This window comes from Rhineura floridana, chromosome 4 (assembly GCF_030035675.1).
Source record: "Rhineura floridana isolate rRhiFlo1 chromosome 4, rRhiFlo1.hap2, whole genome shotgun sequence".
In the NCBI taxonomy this organism is placed as follows: domain Eukaryota; kingdom Metazoa; phylum Chordata; class Lepidosauria; order Squamata; family Rhineuridae; genus Rhineura; species Rhineura floridana.
Window position 1 is genome coordinate 89,000,771 of NC_084483.1, and position 24,453 is coordinate 89,025,223.

Genomic DNA, 24,453 nt, shown 5'->3' on the forward strand with positions numbered 1-24,453 from the left:
TCCCATCAGCTCCAGCTTGTGTGGCCAATGGTTTCCCACCTCTGCCATAGAAGACAGATCAGAGAGATGACAATACTAAAACTACAGTTTAAGGGCACACAGATACTTCATTTTTCTGATTTCTTGCTAAGCCTTCAAAAGTTTACTTAACACACTTCTATTAATGCATAATAAAATATCACTTACCATGTATCACATAGCATCCAAGCAGTGTAGGTCAATGAGCAGGCCACTGAAAAACACAATTACTATGTGATACTTGTAGCCTGAAATGTTTAAAAGTTTGATATGTAGGGAAGAAATCTAAGCAGAAAGTGTGTTGGAAAATGCATAAAAAATACTGAAACTGCAAAATGGCTTATTTCCAGTTTCTCTGTTCATTTTATTACCTTCTCTCTTGTTTAAACTATGAGGAAAATGAGAGGAGATAATATTGATGTTTCCACAATTTTTAATTTCTGGAGGAGGAGAGAATCCAAGAAAATTTGCCAGCTAATAGTAGAAATTATTCCAGCCCGCCTGCCAACACGAGACATCCCTTCCTCTTACAGCAAAAGGTCAACAGCACAGCAGACAAAAACTACTATAGTTTGGAAGTTGTAGTTAAGGAAAGCTTTCAACATAAAAACAAGCTGCTGTTAATATTGAGGAAGACCTGTAGTTCGGGAGAAGGGCTTTGCTGTGAGACAATCCTGTTTGAAAAGCTAGAGAGCTGCTGCCAGTCAGTGTAAACAGTACTGAGCTAGATAGACAGATGGTCTGACTAGGTACAAGGCAGCTTCCTCTCTCCTATTGAGGGCCATTATGGGCTCGAACCAGGGCTGCTTTCACCTTGAGGAGGGACAGAGTAACTGGATGCCATTACACAACACAAAATTGTCTGATGCTTAATTTTTATGATCAACAGCAGGTTTGACTGAGTCAATTAATGAACCAAAGTTAGAATTGCCTATTAACTTCAATGGGTATGACTAGCATTGACTACCACCCAATATGTGGGAGATACCACCACTTCCATGATGACCGTAATGATTTGTTTTTGCCATAGCCACCAAAATGGCTTGGGGTGGCTTTGCCACACGTTTCCTAACAATCCGTTCATGGAAAAGAAGTTCCAGTTTGGCTAGTTAATCTTACATATATCTCAGGTCTCTCTGTGGCTAGTCTTTCATGGAAACTTGGAGGGGAGAGAAAAGGGGAAAAAATGAGCAGGCACTCTGCTCATTAATTTATCTGGATGGACGGCAATAAGTACAATAGCATAAGAAATGCTCTGATAGCTCAGCGCAAGGCCCACCCATCCAGCTCAGTGTTCTGTTTCAACAACAACAGCCAGCCAGATGCCTTTGGGAAGGTCACAAGCAGAGCATGAAGGTGATGGCCTTCTGCTGTTGTTTGTTCCCAGCATTTTGACACTCAGAGGTAGAGCATGACAGCCTCCCAACTAGAAAAAATGAGAGGAGATTCCACAGGAGATAAAAATGCTGCAATAATTTGAGGCAGACAAAAGCCATTCGAATGTTGCTGCGTGTATCTTGGCTTCTCAGCTAAATAAAGTGGGAAAGGGATAGCCATTCCAGCTCCCTCATGCAACCCCCAAATGCCTTCTCTGTGCAGACATTATCTTGTTTATGAACTGGCTGGCTTGTGTTGTCTGTGGCAATGTGCATAGTTTATGGCACCACTGCTCTCTATGCAGCAGAGATGAAGTGGGGAGAGACCACACAGGAGCGGCTGATGGGCACTTGACCATAATGTTTATTGGTAATAAAAGGAAGAAATACATAAGAGGCAATTTGTTAGTCTCTGAACACAAGAGCTCTGAGGTCCATTAGAGGTTCTCAGATTGCTTAAGGAAGCACTATCCACTGCACTGGACTTCAATGGATATAATACTTAGCTGTAAGGCTCTGCTGGTTGCATTATTAAAAAGCTTACTTTGGTACTAACCAAGCAAATGTCTTTGCTTTGAGGCGCAATGTATAACAAGCCCTTCATTATTTTTAGTACAGCGTTATTTGGAGATTCACTATGTTTGGAAAGCAGTGGCATCACTAGTGGGAGTGCGGGGGGGTGCGGATCTCCGGTGCGCGTCCTCCCAGGTGCATGGACGGGGGTGGCTGGTCTTGCATCGCGTGCACACACACACACACGGACTCACCACGCGCTCCAGGCTGGCGGTGGGAGGCCTGTCCTGGCTTCACCGCCAGCGAGCGGGCGCCTGATTTTGGTCTCGCCTGCCCACCTCCGAGGAGGAATTGGCGCGGGGCAACAGCATGGGGCAGGGCGGCTCTGGGTGTCACCCCCCTCAGGGTGTCACCCGGGTGCGGTCCGCACCCTCCACACCCCGGTAGTGACGCAGTCTGGATCAGTGTTCTTCAACCTTGGGTCCTTAGATGTATTGTAATATAACTCCCATTGTCTCCAGTCATCTTAACCAACGGTCAGGGATAATGGGAATTGTAGTCTAACAACCTCTGGGGACTCAGGGTTGAACAGCATTGGTCTGGATTATTTGTTATTTATTACACTGTCATCCTACCCTTCTTCCAAGGAATGCAGGGCAGGAAACATTACTCCCATTCCCTGTTTTATCATCAAGACAACCCTGTGAGGTAGATTAGGCTGGGAGGTGGTGATAACACAAGATGACTCAGTGAGCTTCAGGGCTGAACAGTCATTTGACCCATCCCTCTGTTTCTAGTCCAGCCTTCGCCAACCTTGCACTCACCAGATGTTTTGGACTGCAACTTCCATCAGCCCCAGGCAGAATAACCCTTCTTGGCTGGAGCTGATGGGAGTTGTAGTCCAAAATATCTGGAGGGCACCAGGTCAGGGAAGGCTGGATTAGTCCAATGTGCTACACATTGTTCTATATGCAAGCCATTTGCATCAGTAGTGCTGACTGTACATCTCACTGGCTTTCAGGGTTAAACAGAATTCAGCAGATGAAGAAACAGACAAATTGCAGCATGGCCATGATAGTGTGAACATGATTTAGCAAAATAAAGAAGCCTTAGGATACATTCGCATGGCTCTAATGTAGGAGTCTGGAAGGTCCTTAAAGAATACCTTGTGCTGTGTGTAAATTTCTCAAAAGTTTCTTCTCCTGGAAGATGGTTTCCATTCCCCCCCCCATTCTCAGGGCGCTTGAGAATTTTAGTAGAATAATTTCTTTAGAATTGTAGTGTGTGTGGCTTTTTGAGATTGCCTTATCTTTGCAAGGTATGAAGGGTGATGTATGTGTCTTTCTTTCCAGTAAACATTTCTCTAGCACTCTGCAATCTCCCTGGCTTTCTAATCTGAAAAAGCCTTGTGGGAGGAGTTACTGCCTGATGCCTTCCCCTGGGATTTAACTGAGGGTAGAGACACACTTACTGGTCTGCCGATTCCAGTGCATCTCCACCTCTCTGTTCTAAAAACAGGGGCACACGATGCTAGTCAATAACCCTGCTGCTTTTAACTGTAAAACCTGATGGGAGCAGCTCGAATGCATTTTTTTAAATTTAAATTTTAAATTTAAACAGATTAAACTGATCAGCAGATCAACCTGTTGCCCCTCCATTTGTGGCTAATGGAAATCTTTTGCTGTAGGTTACTAATGTGCTCACAGCCTGAAGTACAGGCAGCTGGGAAGGCTGCAAAGTAGATTGGCAAGATGATCTGGAGAATGAAATATAAGATACTCACAAACACTCCGCAGTCACCTGGAAAATAAGGTAAGCACATCTCTGCTCTCAACTCAAGATTATTTTTGACCATTTTCAAATACAGTTTCTTTTCTCATTAATTGATGGAGAATGGCAGACATTTTTGACACAGCACTAGCATACACGGGCAGCTGATATTGGCTCTTGCTGGGGCAGACAGTTAACAGCCAGTGAGTACAATTTACTGTTCCCTGTCATTTTAATAGGACTTGTAAATAACTTTTCAGATTATGTCCAGGGATGCTGGCTGTTATGGAAATATGCAGAGAAACTCAGTGTCTGAGCTGCCTGTGTGCCAGTGTATGTATTTACCTAGGTAGCAGGCGTTTACCCTGCATTTAGGTCACTGAGACTTAAGACTCAGTAAAATAAGAAAAGCTATTCTATTTATAGAAATACATAGCAGATAAGAAAGACATACCCAGTTCTAACTAAGTTGGAGGCACAATGCCCAGACTTGGGTATTGCCTTCATGGCTCAGGAGAGGGAGCAAAGACAAAGATGTCTCCTCTCTCCTTGGACAGTCAAAGAAGACAAAGGAAAGAGGGGCAGGTCAGCTTCCCTGAGCATATCAGTTTACAACGGAAGGAAGTTAGGTAGAGAAGAGCACAGATAAAGGTAGGCAAGCCTAGCCAGCTGGAGGACCCTAACTCTATCTTCCTTCTGGAATACAAACAAAAGAACCCAAACAGGAGTTGCTCTTGCCCCACTTCCAACATTTGCCACTACAGTCTGTATAGCTGCTGCCTACTTTGAGTACTGGAGGCAGTGGGAGGAGAACATTTTGCATAAGAATAGGTATCTGCATCTTCTGCACTTCAGTGTACTACAGTGCCAAACCAAGAATACAGAAAGCAACGAGTGCATATGCAATTGTTTATAGGCATGACTTGGAAGAATCCATATTCGCATGGATATATCATATGCATATATTAGTTAAATACAGATATTTGCCAAATATCCTAATGCAATGCTTGCTTCTTTTAGTGCTGTTGATAATATTTGGGAAACTTTCAGTATATCTGTGAAATTTCAAAACAGTATTGAAAATTGTTGTTTGTATTGTTTTTGCTTTATTGTTGTTTTTATATTTTTTTACAATGAAAACAAAAGAAAGAATGACAAGGAAGGGAGAAGGGGAGGGAACGTATCTGATGGTAGATTAAGTAACAGAGCACTCCAGTAAAGCTGTACATAGGGCTATTATCTGTGGCTTTTTTGTTTCAAAATTAGATAACCAAGGCTCAATAAATTTGTCTTGCTGGTTTTTGCTTGAAGCTCTCCTTTGGTATGCTTGCATTGTCATTAAGGCTATTTCCCAAACTTTTCTTAACAAATTTGTTACCAGAAGAGGATTTTTTGCCTCTCCACTGTTGAGCATTATAGAATTAAACGGTGATAAAACTCCACTTTCAACACCACTTCATCTCTAATGTCACTTCCAGATGACCTGCTTATTGAGCATTCATCTTTTGTAGGGAGATAAGACAATGGTGGCTATTTAATGAGCATTCATCCTGATTTGTCTGCATGGAGGTTAGATGATGTTGCATCAAAGCAAGCACATTTTCCTCTCACTTTCCTTATCGCAAAAAATCTGAATTTTTTTGACAAGCAGGTTTGTTGTACAAGAGCTCCCAATCAGCTATAATTGTACATCCTCAGTTTGCTGATGGGTGATTGAATCCCTGTTCTGCCTGGCAGAGGTTCGCACATGCGGCAATAACTTGTAACTTGTTGTATGGTCCATCTTCTATAACTTATTTTTTTAGAAGATAAGCCATATAACACAAGAGAGGAGAAAACAGATACACAGACTCACATTCCTTTTGTTGCTGAGGAACTCCGTATCAGCACAGACATAGTTTCAGCATGCTGTGGTACATGTCACAGTCCTGGCCCACAGAGAAAGGGGTCTTTTAGGGTTATATGCATCCCTAACACCATTTACCATAAACATATTCATGGTTACATAACTGACAGTACATGAGTCACACCTGACACTGACTAGTCCACCTCTCTTGGCTCAAAACACTTGGCCTTACCATCCACACTCCCTAAATTCCTATTCGAGGTCAAAAGCAAGTAGAAGGTACAGCAAAGACTTAGGCATAAGGAAGGATTACTGTATACACCAATGTCTAACCTCACCATACCATCTGTGTGGTCTCAACACAATCCCACCCGAAAACAGTGATAGTCTGGATGTACCCACTGATAGACCATTCAGTCACAGATGCACACAAAGGGATGTTTCTTTGTATACAGATATAGATCAATGCCTAACTTGTAGATCAATGTCTAATTCACACATGTTCATCTCTTGATACCTTGTCACCTCAATAGTTGTAACTGAATGACTCCCAACAGAATGTGTGAGTTGCTGCTACTGAAAATTAATGTGTTTGACAGAAAGTAGGGTATTGGGAAAGCTCTCCCTCTGGTGCTTGATCTGTGATGGCAGTTTCATACATGCAAATCATCTCCTCATGCTGCAGTTATCAAAGCATTGTTCTTCAAACTGCTATAGAAATTTAAAGACATAAACAGTATTGGCATGAAAGTCAGTGTTGCTGATTTTTAAAGGAAACAGAAAGCATATAAAATTGGTTTTGTATAGATGCCAAGAATATGAAAAATGTTGGAAAACTAAACGCTGGCAAGAGGAAGAGGAAGTGGCTCAGGTGAAACTACCATGAAATGGCTTTCATATTCATTATTATTCTTGCTTGCCCAGTCTAAAGGGTAAAGCAGTGGCTCCCCCTTTATAAGCTCACATGCATCTCCACATCTCCAAATATCCCTTTCCATAAAAAGCTCCATGCGGACAGGGAGGTGTTGCTTTCTTTTCTTAATGCAAAGGTCCAATCAAATTGGTATTTCCCCACACACCCATACACACACTCTGAAGATGTACAGTCCTGTCTCCCAACACCAGTGGGTTACAGTGATGGGCTAAGATCCAGGTTCAAATTCCCACCAGCCATGAAGCCCACTGGGTGACCTTGGGCCAGACTCAGTCTCCCAGCCTGACCTATCTCACAAGGTTGGTGTAAGGATGAAATGGAAAGGGGGGGGAGAACCATGTGCACCACCTTGAGCAACTTGGAGGAAAGGTGGGATATAAATGCAATAATAATTAAATGAATAAATACAGTATGTGGACCCCAGCATCAGCCAACCTGCTGAGCTTTTTAAACATCATCATCATAAAGAAGCAGCAATATGGTAGTGGTGGGGATGCTAGATTGTGAAGAAAAGAGGGTGGATAGGTTGAGGAGAGGGGTTAGTTCTTTTAGGCCTTGGAACTGATAACTTGGTTAGTGTGCACTTGGGGGATGAGAGCGGAGCAGAAGACACATCCGTGCATGCAGACACACACAAACACACCTGCCCCTCCTGCAAGCATCTGTAGGTGTACATGCACTTGGGCATTTGGGAGCGGGGAACCCTCAACTGCTGCAACATCTTGGAGAGAGAGGTTGGGGGGACAGAATGTAGATGGAAGAAAGGGGAACACTGGCACACACACACACACACACACATAGCTCAGAGATGGGGGGCAAGCAAGTCCTGAGCTTCCTCACTGCTCCTTGGGTCAGTCTGGGCCAAAGGTAAGATCTGGGCAGCCTAGCAAATAAGAACAATTTTTAAAAGGAGGTAGCAATGAAGTAGGAGTGAAGAAAGGCAGGCAAGCTGGCTGTCAGGAAGGAAGGGGGAAAGCGGCCTTCCCTTGCAGCCTTGCTTCTTTTTGCTTCACAAAAAGTCCTCTCATTCTGAGTAAGGGCATCATCATCAGCGGCACTGCGAGGAGCTGGGAGCTGGGATAGTAATCCTCTCCTTCCTGGTAGCACCTCCCTCAGCCTGCTTTGGCATCTGCCATGTGTGATGTAGGCTGATGCCTGCCCTTAGTGCACCTGAAGGACGTGCCAGCGCTTCAGAAAAGTCCTCCCCTCTCATTTGGAGCGAGGGGGGGGGAGGTGTCATCTGCAGCAGCAGAGGGTAGCAGACAGCATCCAGGTAGTGAAGACTTTTAAAAAATAATAATAATAAATAATTCATTTCTTTACTGTTCACAGCCCCCTCTGGATTACTTTGTGCCCCCTGGGGGTCATACCCCCCAGGTTGGGAACCACTGGGGCAAAGGAAGAGCAGAGGATGAGGACCACTGCAGACACATGGAACCCCTGGGGGCTGTATTCATTTCAAAAGAAGGCCATAAGAATTTTTCTGCTTGGGCCGATTGCCACTTAGATCATTGTTCATCCTCAAGTTTTGCCCTTTCCCCCCAGTTGTGCAAGAGTGAAGTGATTAAAGGAGTAAATTGGATGGCTGCCTACCACTGAGATCTCTCAATAAGAACAGCTCATTTAATTGCTTTTGTATGGACAGGAAAGACTGTCTTTGCCAGTAATCTGTGTTCAGAGCTGAAAAAATATATTTTTATTAGACTGGCGTGCTGATAAAAGGAACGCTTTTACCCATCTGTAAGCAGATAAGAAAAGCTCTTCTGGATCAAACTCGTGAAGCATTCTGTTCCAACAGCGGCCAAAACTACAAGCACAATAGCACTCTCTGGAATATATTTATGCTCTTGATTTATTTCTTGGATCTTCAGACATACTCTAGTGCAGCCTTCCCCCAGCTTAGGCCCTCCAGATAGTTTGGACTCCAACTCCTATCCACCCCTGGCAGCATGGTCAGTTGTTAGGCATGATGGGAGTTGTAGTCCAAAACATCTGGAGGACTCCAGGTTGGGGAATCATGCTTTAGTGAATCACATTTATGTGATCATCACATTTAGGTGTTCATCAGAATTCACGTTATCAACATTCACCAATTTTTGGGATGTCACTGTAGCATGCTAGAATCTATATTTAATTCTTATCTGATAGAAGGGAAAGATAGGGGACTTCATAGCTATATATGAAACAATTAAGTACCTTTGCATCATTCAGGTAGCTCCCTCTTTTTGCAGTGAATATTGAGTGTAGAGCAGGGGTTTCCAAACTGTGGTCCATGGATCACCAGTGGTCCATGAGCTTCATTCAAATGGTCCGTGGCATGTCTGTAAAGAACACTTACAATTTGAATCCTATAGAATCTTACGGAATTCAAATTGTAATACAATAAAATAAAGTATGAGAAATAAAAGAATCAATAAAAATACAATTAAAAATCATACAGCATCTAGCACAGTGAATTACAATTGCTACAACAGGCAGAAAAAAATCATTAAGTGGTCCACCAAGAGCATTGACAATTTTCAAGTGGTCCATGGGGGAAAAAAAGGGGAATTACTTGGTTATAGTATCATCTTAGCACTTCTGTTAGTGGCTGACCTTTAAAACAAGATCCAATGATGGTGCTTCACCTTTTACAATGCAAGCCAAGGATTGTGTTGCTATAGTACAGGTAGCACTCCTATACTAGGCAAATATAATTGTGTCACATCCATATAGCTTCTACTAAGTAACTCTGAAAACATCCAATATCTCTATACTCCCATTATTATATGGATTTGTCAGTCAGCAATAGTGATAGGGAGTCCAGGGTGCTCTGATGTCCCTTTTCGTGTTTTTCAGGGAACTACTGGTAGCCCTGTCCCCCTGTGGCCAGTTCCTTGCCCTGAAAACTGGGGCTGGTTACAGGGATCATACGACTCCCCTGTTACAAAAGCTCCACTGGTTGCCACTCTGTTTCCGGACACAATTCAAAGTGCTGGTGATGACCTACAAAGCCCTATACAGTTTAGGTCCAGGCTATCTGTCAGACCGTATCTCCCTATATGAGCCTGCCTGGGCCCTGAGATCCTAAGGAGAGGCCCTTCTCTCAATACCCATGTCCTCACAAGCACGACTAGTGGGGACGCGAGACAGGGCCTTTTTGGTGGCTGCCCTGAGGCTTTGGAATTCCCTTCCTAGGGAGGCAAGAATGGCCCCCTCCTTGCAGTCCTTCCATCGGCGAGCAAAGACTTTTTTATTCCAACAAGCCTTTGAAACTGAAGGCTGTTAAGGACAGGGCTTGAAGGGTGCTGCATTGCTATTGTCTAATTGTATTATTTTAAACTGAGTTTGAATTATTTTAACTGTATGTATGAATGGTTTTAATACTGTAAATAGTTTAATTATATTTTAATCTAGACTTTTGTATGTTTTTAATTATATGTGTTCTTTTATCTGGAAGCCACCGTGAGTTCCAGTTTTGGAAAAAGTGTGGGGTAAAAATAATGATAATAAATAAATAAATAAATTTGCATCCTAAATGCACCTACGGAGTGATGGCAAAGTAATGTCAGTAGCTGCTGCACTAGTGCAAGATGTGGTGTCGAGTCCTAATACTTTTGTAAGGGATTGAATAAATTTCCCCTTGCACCCACGTGTACACCAGATCCTTACTATTCCCCACAGTCACCCCCAGGTGTTGAGCACAGGTACAAAGTAGGGATGGACAAATCCATCAGTTTTGGTTTCGCTCCATTTCTCATGTTTCTAGTCTTCAGTTTAGTTCACCACATTTTTACAGAAAAGTCCTCAAAAATAGTTAGCATTTTAGTGTGCCTTTATTCTAATCTACACCTTTCTTCAAGCAATTTCCCCTAATATATTGCATTTCTGCATGTTATTTTAACTAATACATGAATCTTTATGCACACTTTCCAACATGCATTTTTGTACACATGGTTTGGCTGAAGAGCCGCATCACAAAATTTGGAGAAATGAGAATTTCAAAAGGCAGCTGCAGTTTGGTTCACATATTTTGCGAGGTGCAAATTAGGTGGGTTTGCATTAAAATACAAACCAAATTGAATTTCTCCCCCATCCTTAGTTCAGGCAAGTAGTGTGATATTTTGGGGATATAAAAGCATTTATAGGAAGCAGTATATAGGAAGCAGTTTACAAAGTTGTTACCTAATCCATGATAAGTATGAAATACTTGTATTTGAAATAGTTGAAAGATCAGTTCCACTTCCTTCCTTCCAGCCACATTGACCATTTGTGATTCTGCTGACCCCCCATTTTTAAACAACAAACAAGTGTTTGTTTATTGTACCTGGCTACTACCCAAAGTTAGTTTTTAACATCAAAGGAAAAAATATAGGAACTGCATTCCTCAAATACATCAGTTTTTCTGTAACAGCATTGTTAAAATCATCAGTCGTTTATTTCTTTCACCCACAGGAAGGAGTTTTAAAAAGAAAGCCCAAAGGCCCAAAATAGTTTGGTGCTTGATTAATAACAATAGCAGATTCTTTGGACAGGGGAGCGTATATGTTTGTTTCCACTGTGGGAGTGAAATGAATTTAAGGCCATTCCTTGCCAAGGCTAGCAACAGGAACACCTGGTATCCCACACTCCACCCAAGATTATAGATAGTGGACTACACAGGAAGACTGTATGACTCCATAGTCTTGGACCATGGCTTGAGCATGACTTAAGTAAGTTTTTGTAAGAATAGTGGTCCCAGGGTATAACAATTTCTTTTCTTGGGACCTTTCCAGGCAGTCATTTTTTTTCAACAGTAAATGCACAGTGATAGAGTATACTTTTTTGTTGCTGCACGGGTATAGGGTGTGTTCCAGATATGGCCACTTGAGGTTCCTCTTCTAGCGCAAGCGTATAGCATGTTCCCATAACACCATCAAACACCAATACTTGCTTGCTGGGAAAAATGTGATTCTTCCCTCAACTAGTATAGTTCATAGATGTGTAAGAATCTTTCTTTTAGTGATACAAGCATAACAATTGAGCGAGACATTGTTCTAGATGTGTATTTCCCTCCAAACCAAATTGTCTAAACTTCAGGTGTGTCCTCAGCATGTGGCTCAGAATTTCAGTGGAAATAGGTACAGTTGTATTGCTTGGGCTGCTGTAAATTGTTAGCTGTGCTAACAAATGGAAGAAGGGTGGTGGCGGCAATAAAGACCATCTATCAAAAAGTCACCACACACACACAAAAATGTTTGAAGAAGCTTCCAGACTAGCTGTGATTGTGACTGTATAACAATATATTTCTAACTACTGACTATTAAGATTAATTTAAATTAATAAAATTATTAATTTTTTAAAAATGAGCACAAGCTGGCATTTTGATGCTGATGACACCTAGTGGATGCTGTGAAAACCATGTGTGCATGAGAAGTTGCAAAGGGCATATATGTCTGTATCATAGCACTGAAATGACTCGGGCTCTAAAAGGGGAAGCAACTGGGAACACCCTGAAGGGAATAAAGGATCATAGCTCCAACCTAAAAGATGCAAGGGCTTTATGCTAATGAAGCATCATAACCTTGGGCATTGATCACTCGCATAGCGTGGAGAATTTTCATACCACAGCTGCAACACAATACTTTCTCTTGGAGGTCTCTAATCCGGTGTTGCCTGATTTAACTATGTACACTGGTACAGGTGAGGCAGAGGACAGAGTCTGTGGATCACATCTGTAGTTGAGAATGTCTGTAGATCATACCAATACTTTTTAAGTTAAGACAGATTTGTTTCATTTCTTAAAATGTCACTGTCATAATACCTCACATTCTCTCTAACCATCATTCTTGTTTGTCATCATGAAGATGGAAGATAATGAGAAATTGTTTTAAACTAGAATTGTAAGCTACATGAAAGCGCTAACAAAATTGGAGGGCAAGACCTTAAATTTGATAAAGAAACAATAAAATAAGGACTTTGAACGCCCCTGGAAAACAAATTGCAATAGGGGAGAATTCTGGGAGAAGTGATACAAGTACAGACGTAACTGCATTGACTGTTCATCCTATGTGATGTTACTTGAGTGGTACAGGAAGGAACTATGCTACAGTGGCTCTCATGCTAGGAAGGTAATATTGAATGGGATCCCAAAGATCTCTGAAAGAGGAAGCTCTGCAGGTGTAGGCTCCTTGTCACAGAACTGAAAGGACGTGGGGGAAAGTAATTTATCCTTCAAGCTCCTGTGCAAGTTGTTCAGTGCACATGGGTCTAGTCTAGCACAGAACTTAACAACACTAGCTTGAAGCAGATAAATTGTTCTTCTGACCTCACATCAAGGTTACACTTATCTTCCTTCGCCAGAGTACATACATCTTCTTTCTCCCCAAGGGATTTATGGCACTCTACACAGCTGCCACCACCAGTCACATTTATTTCCCTAGGGAGGCATCCTAATAATCACTGCACCTGTCCTGTGCTCAGGAAGATAGCATAAACTATGCCATTATCCTTGACTGGTTGGAGTTTAATCAAAAAGTATTTTCACATGCTTTAGAATGGTCCAGGAATGAAGTCTGCCCTCTCAAGCAGGACCCTAGTTTTTTCTTTTGTTAGATAGATGTAAGGAAATTGCAGTTGAATTTAAGTGGATGTTTTTGGCTGTCTCTGAGTGACCCAGGCACAAAGAAGCTCTAATGTCTTTAATCATGAAGAAAAAGAGGAAATTTAGATAGGGACTACTTGTCAAGCAGGGATGAACTTCTGTTGCCGAAATGCCTTTGTTTATATTATAATGTCTGAATTCTCCTCATTCTTCTAGATCTAAATGAGGACATTAGATCTAGAAGAATGAATAGAAGTCAGAGGTAGGTGCATCTGAGGGGATGGCTTATTGGCCCAATGCGTTTCAAGTCTTTGTTAGGGCAAAGTAATTTAGCTCTTTCAAAATATGTTTGAGGCAGTGTGGAAAGTAGATTTGGGCTGCAATCGTCACCCTGGGAGCAAGCCCCATTGAATTCAATAGGCCTTACTTCTGAGTATACATGGTTAGGATTGCAGTTTTGGACATTTTCTGAAAGAGCTAAACCAGTTGCCCCTGAAGAACAGACACACACACACACACACACACACACACACATACATGGCTGGGCCAATAAAGCACCCATTGTGTGCCTTTGCAGTTTCCTGCCTTTGTTCTTGTGTTTGATGCGCTTCAGATTTACACCTGACTCAAACAGAGCTCAGAAGCATCTGACCTAATTCTATGATTCTATGAAATGTGTGGTGGTGGTCTATTAAAAAAGAATGAACCCACCACTGCCTTTACCTCACAAAGTTGGACTTCAGGATTATATGGGACACCAGCTATTTCCCCTCTTCATTAGGACATTGCACATTCTTGAGATGAAGTTTGGATGTTTAAATATCTGCCTGAAAGGGAATGGTCTGGTAAAAATTACTCCTCTTGATGCAAGCTAGGTTGCTGCTTTCCTTTCCTCCTCCATCCCAGGACTCCTGTGCCTTTTACAGTTGCCTGACAGCAGAAATTCAAGAGCTAAAGATCTTCCCTAGAATTTAGATGCAGTGATAAGGAAAGTCACACACTTCATCCATTTGATGAAGTAGACTATCATCTACAAAGGCTTATGCCATAGTAACTTTGTTAGTCTTTAAGATGCTAGAACCACATGTTGTTTTTCATGGAATTTGAGACAGCATTCCCACTGGTGGTCTCTCATCTGAGCGCTGCAAGCCCTGTGTAAGATTAGCAAGATTATTGTATCATACCACTGCAGACCATGCTCTTGGATGCAGTGTCAAGTAAAATAAATAAATACCCAGCATGGGGGGGGGGGAAGCTGGATTGGGACCATGGCATGGGGGATAAGGTTTTTTAAAAAACTTTTTATTCCCACCATAGTCGAGATTTGAATCATATCCCCATACCTACTGTTTATAATGGGAGAAAATAGGAACATTCTTCCCATCTGTGAATAGCAGGCATGGGGGGACAGTTCTGATTGGGATCATGGCAGGGACAAAGGGTTAAAATCCCCTTCTCCCATGCAGTCTTCCCAACCCAGCTCCTTCCATGTTGGCTTAAAAAGAAAACTTGCATGCCAGTGGTAATCACTGTGATAAACATAACCAGGTATTTAATTTTTTTAAAAAAATAATTTTGAGCATTAACATTTTCATGACTGTATTAAATTCTGTATCTAGAATTTGAAAAGATTCACCCAGCAGTTCCTTTTTATTTGGATCATATTAAGATAGTCTCCAGATTTAAAATGCAACATTTGGTCACAAAACATACAAGAGAAATAAGCTAGGTAACATGATTATGTTACTGATCAAATTACCGACAAAGTTCCAATCACTTTAGCCACCTTATTTTTCTCTTCACAGCACTGAAAATAAAATGTACTGGAAATCACAGTAAGTTGATTACATTGTATCTTGTTCTGCCCATGCAAAATAAAAATTTATACACAGCTGTTGTCACTCAAGAATGTTTTGAAATCCAGAATAGCTTTTAAAAGCATCTTTTCCCAAATCAAAATAGGTTCTCCTGAGGGCTACCGAAGAATAGAAGGGCGCCCTCTAGTGTTTGTTTCATTTGTCTTTTGTCAATTAAGAAAATGTGTTGATTCCTTTGATCTTTTTTTAAAAAAACCTTTAGATATCACATATTTACATGCCCATTGTGGGTCAGATAAAAGCACATTTCACATTGTGTGGGCATAGCAGCACTCTCAATCAACAGCTGTTGTAGGAGGTATCGTCACATCCCCCCATGTGCACTGAAGGGAAAGAGACACTTCTGCATAGTTGCCAATTCCCCACATTTAACTCTTTTATTGCCACACATCTAATTTTCCTAGAATTTAATTATTCATTATATACTTGCACCAATATACTGATGTAAGTATTATAGTTGCCAAGACAGTGCCCTACAGATGCGGTTGAACTTTAACTCCCATCAGTTCCAGCCTCGTATCCAGCAATCTGAATTGTAGTCCAGCAGCATCTGGATGGCACAAGCAAGCCCTGGGTTATTAAACAGATATATCTCCCATTTTCTCACTCTTGTGCCTTCAAGAATGCAAAATAGTGAATGCTGACCATCTAAGGCACTGCTCTTCAACCTTGGGTGCCCAGATGTTGTTGGACTACAACTCCCATCAACCCCAGCCAGCTTAGCCAATGGCCAAGGATGATGGGAGTTGTAGTCCAACAACTTCCGGGGACCCAAGGTTGAAGAACAGATATTTTAAAGGCTATTAAAAAAAAAGTTATGTTTTTAAAGATGTTAAGTTTTAATATGTTTTAAAATCTTTTGTTTTTAAGATGTTTTGGAGTGGTTTTAGTGTTTTTGTTTGCTGCCCTGGGCTCCTTCTAGGAGGAAGGGTAGGATATAAATTTAATAAAACAAACAAACAAACAAACAAACAAACAAACAAACAAACAGTGATCTAGGGACTGAGGTGTTGGGGCATTGCAAACTATGGGAAATCAGCAATGATTTTTTAAATAGTTTTTAAATTGTTTAAATTTGTTTTTAAATTGTTTTTTGTGTTTGAAAATTTGTATATTTGTTTTTAATGTTTTTAATTGCTGTGAACCGCCCAGAGAGCTTTGGCTATGGGGTGGTATATAAATGTAATAAATAAATAAATAAATAAATAAATACTGAAACCATTGGGAAAAATAGGAATAACATTGTACTTTCCCCACACAGTCAAAATGTAAGCTAGGCTCATGCGTACCATCAACCAATTAGCCATGCTAGCAATAAATATTAAAAGTACCTAATTAAAGATCTGTAAAACAAAACAAAACCCAAACCAGGCAACTGCTAACAATAATACAAGCCAGTGATCTCATAAAGAATAACTTAATGAGTCTTGAAATTTTATTCATTAAGCACATTTTCAGGAGACAAGGAAGCACTAGTTTGTAATTGTTGTAATGTTTAAAGGTTTTACACTGAGATTTTATTAATTTGTTCACATTAGGCATTTTATAGAAAACGGGCCACTGTTGGGCTTTTCATAGGTCCTTTTCCTTTAGCCATACCGGCTGATGTTTGTGCTGCATCTGGTATGGACCTCATAAACTTGCATCTGATAACACCTAATAAACATATTCACCTCACCAAAAGGCACACACAGATTTCATTCCTTTCTGACATCAGAAAGGAAGCCACTGCAAGAACAGGATACTGGGCTAGATGGGTCTCTGGTCTGATCCAGCAGGGCTCTTATATACTTATGACTGTATGGCCTGGTCTTGGTTACTGTGTTATACTTTATTTAGATTGTTAGTTTTAATAATGCAAAATGTGCTGCCCTAGCTTATAGACCTATGAAATCTATAGTCCTTGTGCTACTGGAACTGTACATCTATAAAACATATAAAAATATATATCTATAGATTTTATTGATCTGTGCGTTTACCAGCACCATCTGCTTATAGATTTTATAAACTAGGCCAGGCCGGTTCATTTCGGGTAATTAAACATAGCTAGTAGCCACCACAGATGGGACCCAAACTTGGCTCCCATTCAAAGGTGCAGCGCCACCTGCCCAGCACTGAAATGGCTCTGAGGGCTCAGTGGGAAGGGTGGTGACTGGTGGCCCCGGGGAGTGGGAGTGATGGTGTTGCCTCTGATGCATGGTTGTGAGCAGTGCAGGTGTCCTGGTCTGGCTGGGGGATGTTAGGGGACAAGGGGGCATTGCTGACCCCATGCATGATGGTGCCTAGAATCCCTCCCTGGTTGGGGAACCCCTCAGCGACACTGTGCTGAGGGTCTTCTGAAGTCTGGCACTCACCCTGCCTGAGTGCAACAACCCTCTCCCCACTTATGATTCCCAGCAACTGTTATTCAGAGGCATACCAACTCTGATACTTGCGATATTGCATAGCCTCATGGCTAGGAGCCATTGATAGCCTTGTCCTCTGTGAATTTGTCTAACCCTCTTTTAAAGCCCCTTTAGAACAGTTGCACTCCAGGGCTAGAGTAAGCCACAACTGCCAATTATGCTGAAGATCGGAATGCGCAACCGACTATCGTTTTGATTCTGTGGTTTTGGTACAACAGACACAATGAAATGTATCTGTTTGAATGCCTTCTGAACCTACCCTAAATTGCCAGGGGTGAGCTTCAATGTCCAAAGAATCTGAAAAGGCAAGCCATTGTTGGGTGCCTAGGCAATTAGGGTGTTAGAAACAGTTAAGCTGCGAGAGTAAAAAGTGAGTACAAGTGTGCTTGCAAAAATTTCTGGAAGAAGAAAATATAGAATTGAGGTCAGGCCATGATGTCAATTAGGCCTCTTTCCAAGCAAGCCTGATGCTCCGCATTGGAATGGAGACTGACCAAGGCTGCTTGATTCCTTCCCACTCTGCCCCTTGAAACTTGCTGTATATCCCTCCAGAGAGCATGGGGTAGGTGCACAGACTGCAACTAGAAATTGGGCATTTTTTATTTTTGAATGCAAACATGTGACTGCCCACTGAGGAGGAACAGTATGGAAGTTTGCTGTGGATGGCAATAGCCCTCGATAAATGCTACCTGATGGAATGAAATGCAGATGTTCCCCCACCCCGGGCCTAGAGCCAGTGAACTAATGCTGAAAGAATTCATTCACACACCCACATGTGCACACTCATGCACAAACCCCTTTTTGTTTCCCACACTGCGATGTAAATAAAGAATGGGAAATGTTTGTTGCAGATACTAGTAAAACCTTCATTTCCTATCCACAAAATATGCTAGTCCCTTGAGAACCAATGCAGATAGTTTAAAGGGGTAATTAGAGTTGAACAGGCTTTGATTTGAGGAAAAGGCTTTGATTTCTGGGAAACTCTAACCTGATTGGTTTTGGTTCTTTATGGCAAGAAGAATCACATAGAATTGTGCAAGCTTCATTCTTTATAATGGCTGAGAATTATAATTCTGACTCTCTGAATTGATTCAAACATTCAGAGACATATAGTGCAGGCTACCTTGTGGCTGTACCACACCAAAAGAGATTTAATAAGGTGTAAGTATGTGTGAGAGTCCCATTGATTTCAATGGGTCAGCTCTAAGCATGATTAAGTCTGGATCCATTCCATTGTTTTCTGTCCTGGTATGAATGACAGATGCTAACTAACTTTGTCAGATACATGAAGTGATAACAGTTCATGCATCCGATGAAGTGGACTCTGGTCTATGAAAACTTATACGGTAATGAAATTTCTTGGTCTTTAAGGTGCTTTGTGGAACAAATTTTTTTAACCCAGATTACTTGTATTTATAAAGTTTGTAAAAGAATCTAAACTGATCTTTTCTGGCCAGATTGCCAGCTTTTGCCTTTTTTTGCTTGGACTTGCCTCTTAGGTTTCTCAGCTTCTGAACTTTGCTGACCTGTTTTGCATTTCCTCAGTTGGCAGAGCCTATTTCTGAGGGGAATCATCAGGGCCAGCACGAGACATCACACCAGCTGAGGCAGCGCTGCTGCTCCTCCACATGCTACTTTCCCACCTGTGCACTGACCTCCTCCCTGTTGCCAACACGTCAGCAGCAGCAGCATGGAGGAACTAAGGCTTGCTGGGGCCTCCCATCTGACAATGCCTCTCTCTGACTAATCTAAAGTCCTTCATAAGGATGGGCAAATCTATCATTTTCAGTTTGTCTCTCATTTTTTCCAGTCATTTCCATTCCTCACATTTCTGCAATTTGCTATTTTTTAAAAATCCTCATGATAATTTGGCAGCATTTTAGTGTGCTTTTCTCCTAATCAACCTGTTTTTATGTGCTGCTTTAACTAATCTAAACATGTTTGCAAGCGGTTTCCCCTAATACAACATGCTTGTATGTTACCTTCACTAATATATGCATTTTTATGCACACTTCTCCTGATATACACATTTTGGTGCACATTGATTGGTTGGAGATCTGCATCGCAACATTTGGAGAAGTGTGAATTCTGAAGGATAGCTGTGTTTCAGTGCACGTATTGGTTCAAAAAAGTGCAAATTAGGTAGTTTCTCATTAAAATGCAAAAGAAATAGAACTTCTCCCCCTTCTTCCTAATCCTAACCCTAACCCTTCCTCAGAAGAAGGTGTGGGCCACTTGGTACCACGGGAGAGGCCTGTAGGAGTGTTTCTGACTTCGCTGCTGATGTTCCTCCCAGAGTGCTAAAAGAAGACTGGTCAGGGAAGGGAGCCCAAATCCACTGCCCTTCCCAAGCTGCCACCTGAGGCAAAGGTCTCAGTCTGGCTAATGGGCAGGCTGGCCCTGGAGATCATGCTTATCTTGAGTTCCTGCCAGTATCAGCAAAGGTAATATATCCTACTAGAAGAAGTCATAGATCTTTGCTTAGAGATAGATATGTTGGAGGTAGTATATTCATGGTTGCTTTACAGCAGTTCTGTTCAACTTATGACCCATTGAGTTAAAACACATCATCATAACCTGGCAGTTCACTGAGGGTTTGATAAGCCTATTGCTTTCTCTGCTTGCCTGGCTCTGTAACCATACCTGTCTAGCATTTATTCAAGACTGGACAGGCTACAATACCTGGCTAGCTGCAATGTGTATACGTCTGCTCTAAAGGACATCTTTTCAGGCATGCATTTGGCACCAAATAATGCTCCTGGATCTTTTAAAGGTGGTGTGATAAATAACACAATGGATGTCTTGCTTTGAAGGGAGAGGTATGTCATTATTGCCCTTTTATCCTGTATCCAGTTATCAGTAAACGTTCTAGAGATGCTGCAACAGAACAACTGAGGAGGAAATATGCTACAAATCTTATAATACAATATGTGAAGTAATAGAATTTCCCCAAAGGTTTAAGTAGTCTCAGAAGGCCTATTTTGCTGTGCTATCAGGAGATGATTTAAGAACCACACTTTTTTTTACAAGGTCTTTTTCATGCTGATTAAAATGACTGCCTCTATAAACCCATTGTTTAAAAGACTGTGGTCATATAAGAAAAATGCAGATGATCTGTTTAGTGTCATTGGGTGGGAATAATGAAATTTAATTGTGTGTATCTGCAACATTTTATTTGGCTATTTGCATGGGCCTATTCCCAATAGTATATTAACCCATTGCCAAACAGAATGAGAGTAAACCTCCCTGATAATTGTATTGCAATTAAATTTAAAATATGGGGCTGCAGAGATCCTATGGGTTGAATTTCAGGCTGTAGTTTGACAAGAGACACAGAAGATGGCAGTATATAACATTTAGTAGTTTATCAATCTTATTCCGAAAGGGAACTGAAGGGAACCAGCAAGATAATATCAGTAGGTCCCCTTAATTGTTTCCCTTGCTTGAGTGAAACAGCAAAAAAGAAGTCTTGCATGAAACAGAGTGCACTCAAATATAGGTTGCATTTAGCAGTTCAGAAATGCTAAATCAGCAAAATGGATTGTCTCTGATTTTATTGGTTTCAGAATATGACTAATGTGGAACATTATGATGCGTGTTTTTGGTGGTGGCTGCTATTGGGCTTTTGAAACTGGGATTTAATTTTGTTTTATTCTTTTTATAAAATGAAATCTCAGTAGTTTTACTTTTTGACCACAACTGAAAAATAAGTGTATGTTATGCAGATAGGCTTTTGCAGCAGTTTAGATTGATTAGCCAGTCATTTTAATAGTGTTTTATGCTTTATTGTTGTACACCACCCTGATATTTTATGATATGGTGGTCTAGAAATACTGAATTAAATAAAATATTTTTATAATAATGATAACGGATGATGATGATGCATTTTAAAGCATTCGGAACACTTTATGTACTTTAGCTCAGTTGACAGCCTTGTAAGGTTTGTGCTTACATGACTGTAAGTATTTTGTCTTCATATAGCAGAAGGGGGTCTGTGGCTGAGAAGAAGTATTTTGCTCAAAGCCACCAGGTGAATTCATGGAAGAGGCATGTTTTGAACCAGGGTTTTCACTTTCCAAGCTCATTAATACCCTGCACTATTCTTTCAGATTATATGTTAAATGCTAGAGGTTTAAAATGGAAAACAAATTGAACGTACACTAATCTTTCCTGATAGGGACAACTAAGATCTTTCTCACGCTGCAAACATTTCACAGACAGAAGATATAAGGCTGCCACCAAGGGATCGAATGATCTGTCAGTTTTGGTTCTCACAGTTCCTCATTTTTCAAATCGTAAATTTGGTTCTCCACATTTCTGCAGTGATTTGTGTGTATTTTTAAAAAAATCCTCATGAAAATTCTGCATTTTAATGCTAATGTCTCCTAATAAACACATTTTTGCAGGCAGTTTTGACTAAGGTACATATTTTGCAAGCAATGTATTCCAATATAATGCATTTTTGTATGTTTTCATCAGTATATGCATTTTTCCTACACAGTTCTCCTTTATATATGCATTTTTATAAACAGTGGTTGGTTGGAGAAGTGCACCGCCAAATTCAGGTGAGTGTGAATTTCGAAGGGTGGCTGTGTTTCGGTTCTCTTGTTGTTTCAGAAAGTGCAAATTTGATAAATTCAGCTTGATATGTGAATTGAATTTCTTGCCCATCCCTACTGCCATGATAATCTATGTTGGAGCCATGTAAACAACATTAAATCTTTAAACAACAACAAATGAGCTAGCTTAGTATTCCTGACAAAAAGAATTGGGCTGCCATGACATCCAGGAAGCAAGAACATTCACTGGAAGGCAAGGCAGTCCTCTGCCTCATCAACCATTCTCCCACATGTAGTTTTGTTCTTGCTTCTGCTGAGACGAGCCTGCATGAGGGAGACCTGGAGCAGGGAGCAGATTCTGAATACTTCAGTGTGGTCTACAGGAGAACCTAGGGATGAGGGAGAAAGCCATCCAGATCACATTCTAATGCAAACCTACCAAATCCCACTTCCTAAACCTATATGCAAACTGAAACACAACAATCCTTTGACAATTGCACTGAATTTTGCCATGTGTAGAAAACAAACAAACCACCACCAACAAACGCTCCACACATTTATTAGACGAAAGTATGCACAAAAATGCATATATTAGTGAAACTAACATATAGGGGAAATGAACACACACACACACGTATACGAATGTTTTTGCAGATGTTTAAAAACGTTCCCCAACTGATGCAGAAATGGGGCAAACTGAACTGAAGACTGAAAAAATTAGAAAGAGAGAGAAACCATCCCTAGGACCACTTTATCTTGTGATGAATGTTCTGGGCACATACTGAGAATAACTGCAGCTGGACACTCAGCTGGCATGGGGGGGAAGGACTACATTGTCTTCTTCTGGAGCAGTTCTGCAGGCTGCTGTCCATCCACTGCTGCAATCAGGATTGCACATATCACAGCTGGGTTCTCTTCCGTATTGAGCAATAGAGCAATATTGTTCACAAAATAGGGCTTTGGTCAGTAACTATTTTTCCTGGAATGCCACTTAGAACTTAAAAAGCTGCCTAACACCAAGCCAGACCATTTCTATATGTAGCATAGGAACTGCATACTCTGACCAGCAATGGTTTTCCTGAGTCTCAGGCAGAGGTTGTTCTCATCACCTGCAACGTGACACTTTTAAAACTGGAGATGCCAGCAGTTGAGCCAGAGACCTCCTCCATGCAAAGCATGTGCCCCACCACTGAGCTACAGCCTCTCCATTACCAGAAAGGCAATGTGGGACAGTCCTTCAACTTCCTAGAGTGGCTTTGGCTACTGTTATAACAGGTGGAACATTCTGCACACCATCTCTTGGCAACAGATTAACAATGGAGGAGAAGGGGCAGGTAGGCAACAAAATTTAGTGGACTGATTTGGACCTGAAGCTTCATCTCTACCATAAAGATATACTTGATATAGCATATTTAGCATATTTCAGCATGCAGAAGTACACTTAAGCCTTTAGGATACCTTGTGAAAAAACCTTTTTCCCATCCCCCCCCGACTCATTGCCAACCCCCAAACAAGTGCAAGTATGAAAGTGATGTTATTACTTTAAAATGTATTTAATACATTTTAGCCTAGGCATGCATTATTATTGTTGTTAATAATAATAATAATATTAATAATAATAATAATAATAATAAACCATTATCCATTCTTCACCCTAAAGCAAGTTTAAAATACATAATTTAAAAACAATTAAAAGCAACTTAAAATCACATCACAAAAAATAGGATGGGTCTTAAAAATTAACATGTAGCTATTTAACAGGTGCACTGCATATTTTATATGGCTTTAATTTTTTTCCCCATTTAGTTATTCATCCCTACCACGTTGGCTGCTGAGGTAGGTATCCCTTTAGAGAGCTCCAAACTAATCACTTGCCAGAGCTTTCCCCTCCTTCTTCCATTCATTTCAGTCCCCTCCCCTTGTCTTCCCCAACCCCGCCAGGATCCTTCCACCATCCACAATATATTAAGCCAAGGGCCGCATGAGATTAGGCCAAGGGCCACATGCCCATTTTGCTTTAATAGAGATTGGAAAGTCAGGGGAATTAGAGTAGAGTCAAAACTTTCAGCAACAGCTTTTTTTCTCCAGAAAAAGGGATGAAGGGGTAAAATAAAAAAATCAGCGGGAAAGGGAATCTTGTCTCTGATGTGAAACTGATGCATTAGAAGGAGTTGACATGAAAGAGGCAGTAGTGAGACCACTCCTGAAGAGACCCTCTGTGGACACAGAAAATCTTAATAAATATAGGCCGGTAGCAAATGTTCCATTCCTGGGCAAGGTCCTTGAATGAGTGGTGGGAGACCAGCTCCAGACCCTCTTGGATGAGACTGATTATCTGGATCCATTTCAGTCGGGTTTCAGGCCTGGTTTTGGCATGGAAACAGCCTTGGTCACCCTGTATGATGACCCTTGTCGGGAGAGAGACAGGGGAAGTGTGACTCTTGATGCTCCTTGATCTCTCAGCAGCTTTTGATACCATCGACCATGGTATCCTTCTGGGAAGACTGGCTGAGTTGGGAGTGGGAGGGACTGCATGGCAGTGGTTCTGCTCCTACTTGGCAGATCGGCTCCAGAAGGTGGTGCTTGGGGAACA

At 41.3% G+C, this 24,453-nt stretch overlaps 1 long non-coding RNA gene across 1 annotated transcript in view; it reads left to right on the plus strand.

Annotated features, from left to right (window-relative positions):
- Positions 1 to 3,437: 3,437 nt before the first annotated feature.
- Positions 3,438 to 24,453, plus strand: part of LOC133384379 (uncharacterized) — a 39,048-nt gene continuing 18,032 nt past the window's right edge. Inside the window, exon 1 of the long non-coding RNA XR_009762542.1 lies at positions 3,438 to 3,719. This is a non-coding gene — a long non-coding RNA (uncharacterized LOC133384379). The remainder of the gene's footprint in view (positions 3,720 to 24,453) is intronic.